Raw genomic sequence first — 5,436 nt, forward strand, 5'->3', positions numbered from 1 at the left:
AACGCCCACATGAGGGACCACACATAAAACCATGTAAGATGCATATATATAAAGGAGCTTGAGAGCTCATTTGTTCACCATCGAATCACATTCTCTCATACACATAAGAGGGGTAAAACTGCGCAAGGGTAAAAGAGACTATGCATATCTCATGCGTAGGTCTTATAAGGTGCGGTTTTAGAGTTTTATGCCGGTTGGAGGGTGGCAAGCGTGCGGGGGTTTGAGATATGTGTGTAGGACTTGGTGAGAAGGTCGAGTGGCTCGGGTGAGCACTTCTTCTTGTGCAAGGGTGCACACGGTTGTAAAGCAGGTTGCTTGTATTGTAAAATTGGTTAAGTGTGAGACTTGGTTCGGCCAAGACACACTGTTGTATTGTAATCTGATATTCTTGATATAATATATTGTTGGGCAGACTTTCTGGGAGTTGCCCCTCCCTTTATACTTGTTTGCAATTGTTGATGTTCTCGGTTAATTGCATATGGATAATGAATGAGTATGGGCTTCATTAAAGTATAAAGGATAATGCTTTTACTTGGTTACTAAACACAAACTAAGTATGTTAATGTTGGAGTAGGCGTAGTCCACGAATGTTAGTATTGTTAAAAAGAAAGTGTTCAGTGGTGCCGCACCTCGCTACAAGCGGTTGGAAGACTACCGCAGGTGTAGGGGCGTGACAGTTGGTATCAGAGCTCGGTCGGAGCTGGTGAAGCAAGTGTGAGAACACTTGGAAGATTGACAATAAGGCATGGCAAGCTTGGAAGCAGGAAGAAGGAAGCTCTTGGTTACCTTGGACAGGTTGAAGAGGTTGAAGCAAGAGAGGCCCCGAATCCATGAAGAGCTTGAAGCCTTGGAGAAGGATGTTGAGGAAGAGCTTCTTCAACTCGGTTGGACAATGGAGCAAGATGAAGTTGCAGGTTGTGACAACAAGGAAGAGGAAGCCGTGATAATTGAAGATGTTGCAGACATGACTACGATGGAGGATGAACTTGAGGATGATCAAGTTAAGCTAGGATCGTGCAGTTTGCCAACATGGTTGAATGAGGAGGAGCCTCATGATGATGAACAGGGATTGTCAGTTGTTGGAAAGCTTGTTGGGGTTACTTGTGACCTTGTGATGGAAGGTGCAAGGACCCGGGACAAGGGTGGAACTTGATGATCGTTGTGGAAGAATGAGTCATGCTTTAGCCACATGAATTGGCTAAGTGCCCGGCATGACTCATGGACAGGTTGAGGAGGGCACACACTTGTGATGTTTTGGTTGGACTTGTCATGGCCAAGACCAAGAGCAAGCCTTGATGGACACTTTGGTGGAGGAGCTATGATGAAGGGACTCATGACATGATGATGAGATGGTTGGGTGACTGAGTTCACTAAACTGAAAGTTGAAGACTTGGATGGGATGGCCAGATGTTGTGATGTGTCTACTTGGTTGGACTACATGGGCAACTTAGTTATGGACATCAGGTTGGAGACTTGAAGATATGGAGCATGGCAGACCTATGCAAGGACATTGTGTGGAAGCACTTGTAGAGATGTCAAGGGACATCCAAAGAGGAGTTCTAGGGCAGGAATGTTATGCAGGAGGACTTGCTAGTGTGACATGGAGACTTGAGGATGGCACATTGCAGATGATGAAGGGAACTTCATGGACCTAAATGGGGCACATCAAGAGTTGATAAGATTGGAGACTTGAGGATGGCACATTGCAGATGATGAAGAGGACTTCATGGAACTGAATGGGGCACATCAAGAGTTGATAAGATCGAAGACTTGGATGGACTTGTGAGCAACTATGAAGCATTCCTATTACATGGGGATGGGTTATGGAGCTCATGAGGACATGAGATTGTTGTGACTTTTAGGGACTTCATGTATGGTGGACTTAGAGATCTAATACATTGAGGAGCTGAGGTCAGGTGACTTTGATGCAGTATGGGATGCATACTTTCAAAGTGCATGTATGGGCATGGCTTGGAAGAGTGACTTGATGTAGAGGATCGATAAGAGGCACTTTGAGGTGATGAAGTTACAATGATGATGATGATGCTTTGGTGATACACTTGAGCATGGGTTGAGCCGAGACTCAACGAATTTCTATACATGAGAGCTGATTTGATCGAGGATCATGGGCAGCACATGGATAGGTGAGACAAGTGCATACTTGTTTCTATGAAGACTTGAGGATGGCACATTGCAGATGATGGAGAGGGCTTCATGGACCTGAATGGGGCACATCGAGAGTCGGTTTGATGAGATGATCTCTTCACTTTGGAGGAGACACACACATGGACAACATATTGCAGATGACAGTGGTTCTACATATGTTGCGGTGATGTTTGCCTTATGTGGAGGAGACAACATCATGGATGATGGTATGTTGTCGAGGACGACAACGATTTCAGGTGGAGGAGGATGTAAGGTCCTTGGATACGGGCGCGTTCGGGCGCCGGGCGAAGTCACCGTGCACGGGCGCACGGGCGGGCGCGGGCGCACGGGCGGGCGCGGGGGCACGAGCGGTCGCGGGCTACACGACCGGCAGGCGGGTCTGCACGACAGGCGGGCGGGTCTGCACGACAGGCGGGCGAGGCTGCACGGCGGGCGGGTCTGCACGACAGGCGGGCGGGTCTGCACGACGGGCGGGTGAGCGCACACGGAAATGCGACGAAACCGTGAACAGAAAAGCGACGAAACCAGCAACACTTATGAATGCGACTAAGTGTTGGGAGTTTTTTATAGCGACTTGGAAGGAGGCTTGTGTGAGGGCAAGGCCGACTTGAAGAGGAGCGTTTATGGGCGTGTGGATGCCAATTTGGGGGTCGGCCAAGGGGCTAATGCCCACATGAGGGACCACACATAAAACCATGTAAGATGCATATATATAAAGGAGCTTGAGAGCTCATTTGTTCACCATCGAATCACATTCTCTCATACGCATAAGAGGGGTAAAATTGCGCAGGGGTAAAAGAGACTACGCATATCTCATGCGTAGGTCTTATAAGGTGCAGTTTTGGAGTTTTATGCCGGTTGGAGGGTGGCAAGCGTGTCGGGGTTCGAGATATGTGTGTAGGACTTGGTGAGAAGGTCGAGTGGCTCGGGTGAGCATTTCTTCTTGTGCAAGGGTGCACACGGTTGTAAAGCAGGTTGCTTTTATTGTAAAATTGGTTAAGTGTGGGACTTGGTTCGGCCAAGACACACTGTTGTATTGTAATATGATATTCTTGATGTAATATATTGTTGGGCAGACTTTCTGGGAGTTGCCCCTCCCTTTATACTTGTTTGCAATTGTTGATGTTCTCGGTTAATTGCATATGGATAATGAATGAGTATGGGCTTCATTAAAGTATAAAGGATAATGCTTTTACTTGGTTATGAAACAAAAACTAAGTATGTTAATGTTGGAGTAGGCGTAGTCCACGAACGTTAGTATTGTTAAAAAGAAAGCGTTCGGTGGTGCCGCACCTCGCTACAAGCGGTTGGAAGACTACCGCAGGTGTAGGGGCGTGACACTATGGGTGGAGGCCCCAATACAACAATGCTCCAACTCTATTGCCTCCACCACCTACCCAACCACAACTCCTACACTTTGCTCCACCCAGGCAACCCCAGAAGCCTTCCCAACCAAATATGAAGCCGAACAATAGGCAAGCTCAACAAGTATACAGTGGGGAGACATCATACCCAACTTATGTTGTAGAAATCTAGGAGATCAACCTAAGATCTGGGAGAATTCTCCCGGATAACCAACCTCCCTCTCCACATTGGGAGTTTAAGGAAGAAAGAGAGGAAAGCAACCTTAAAGTAAATCTACCCTTTCCTAAGAGATTAGCCCAACCACTCCATCCTACCCCAGAGGAAACTAAAGTTCTAGGAGAATTGAAAAATCTATGTGTAAAGATCCCCCTTCTCCAGGCAATAAAATATGTCCCAATTTACAATAAAGTTGATTAAGGAGAAGTGCTTAAAGCATTTAGGTAGAAGAAAAAGGGATGCCCCTACCATTAATGCCATTGGGCAGCTGTCCGACTTAATGTTGGGGCAGGTAATATGTCTGAAATATTTGGACCCTAGAAGCCCTATAGTAGATGTGCACATCAACGGCACCATCGTCCCACATACTCTGATCGATCTTGGGGCTGCCATTAATGTGATGACCAAGGACATCATGCTCAAGCTCAAGCTCCAAGGGTCATTGAGGAAGACCACAATAGTTGTGCAACTTGCATACTGTTCTACAGTCACCCCTAAGGAAATTGTGGAGGATGTAATGGTCTCCATTGACTTGTGGGAGTACCCTGTAGATTTTATAGTTCTCCAGCCTAAGGCTAAGCTTACTGGTTACCCTCTCATCCTTGGGAGGCCATGGTTGGCCACAACCGATGCTTACATTAGCTGCAGAGCTGGGAATATGACCATCAAGAACAACCATATGTCCAAACAGTTAGTCCTATACCCTCCTGCTCAACCTTCTCTAGATCATCATTTATCATTATGGTTGGAGGAGGAGGAAGAAGATGAGGTTTATTCCACCCCAACTTTATGCTTTGGAAGCAACCATAGGAGGAGGATAGCAAGATGAGGATGACTTAATTGAACACCTGCTCCAAAGTCCAACTCCTGGTTTGTTACCATTAGAAGAAGAAGTAAGGGAAACCTAGAACAATCATCCAATTGACTTATGCTTGGCCAATACCAACCCACTCCGTGTCAAAACCATATAATTCGACCCAGAGAAAACCATGAAAATTAATCCATCTCTCTTTGCTCTCGAAGAGGAAAAGTTTTGCAACATGTTGAGAGAAAACCTAGAAGCCTTTTCTTGGAGTTACAAGGAAACGAAGGGAGTACACCCCCCAGTGTGTAATCACCACATATACAACAAAGAAGGTTGCAAGCTGGTCCAACAACCAAAAAGGAGGATGAATCCAACTCTTAAACATATAGTCAAAGAAGAACTGAAAAAACAACTAGATGTAGGATTCATTTACCCTATCTCTGATAATGAGTGGGTCTCTCCTTTAGTGATAGTTCCCAAGAAAAATGGTAAGTGGAGAATTTGTGTCGATTACAGGGAGTTGAATAGAGACACAAAGAAGGATCATTTTCCCCTACAGGGAAGAAATTTTTTTCTTTCCTAGATGGATTCAGTGGGTGCAACCAAATCCAAATCTGCCCAGAAGACCAGGATAAGACAACATTCACCTGTCCTTGGGGTACTTTTGCCTATAGGGTCCTTCCTTTTGGTCTATGCAATGCTCCTGCCACTTTCCAAAGAGAAGTCTTGAGTATTTTGCCGAATTAGTAGATGATGTGGTGGGAATTTATATGGATGATTTTACACCTTATGGGTGTGATTTTCAAGAATCCTTGACAAACCGAGGCAAAGTATTGCACAAATGCATTGAAATGAACCTATCCCTTAGTTCAGAAAAATGTGAA

Source organism: Pinus tabuliformis, chromosome X (assembly GCF_031772625.1).
Source record: "Pinus tabuliformis cultivar Carrire ecotype Pingquan chromosome X, CPIR1, whole genome shotgun sequence".
Taxonomy (NCBI): domain Eukaryota; kingdom Viridiplantae; phylum Streptophyta; class Pinopsida; order Pinales; family Pinaceae; genus Pinus; species Pinus tabuliformis.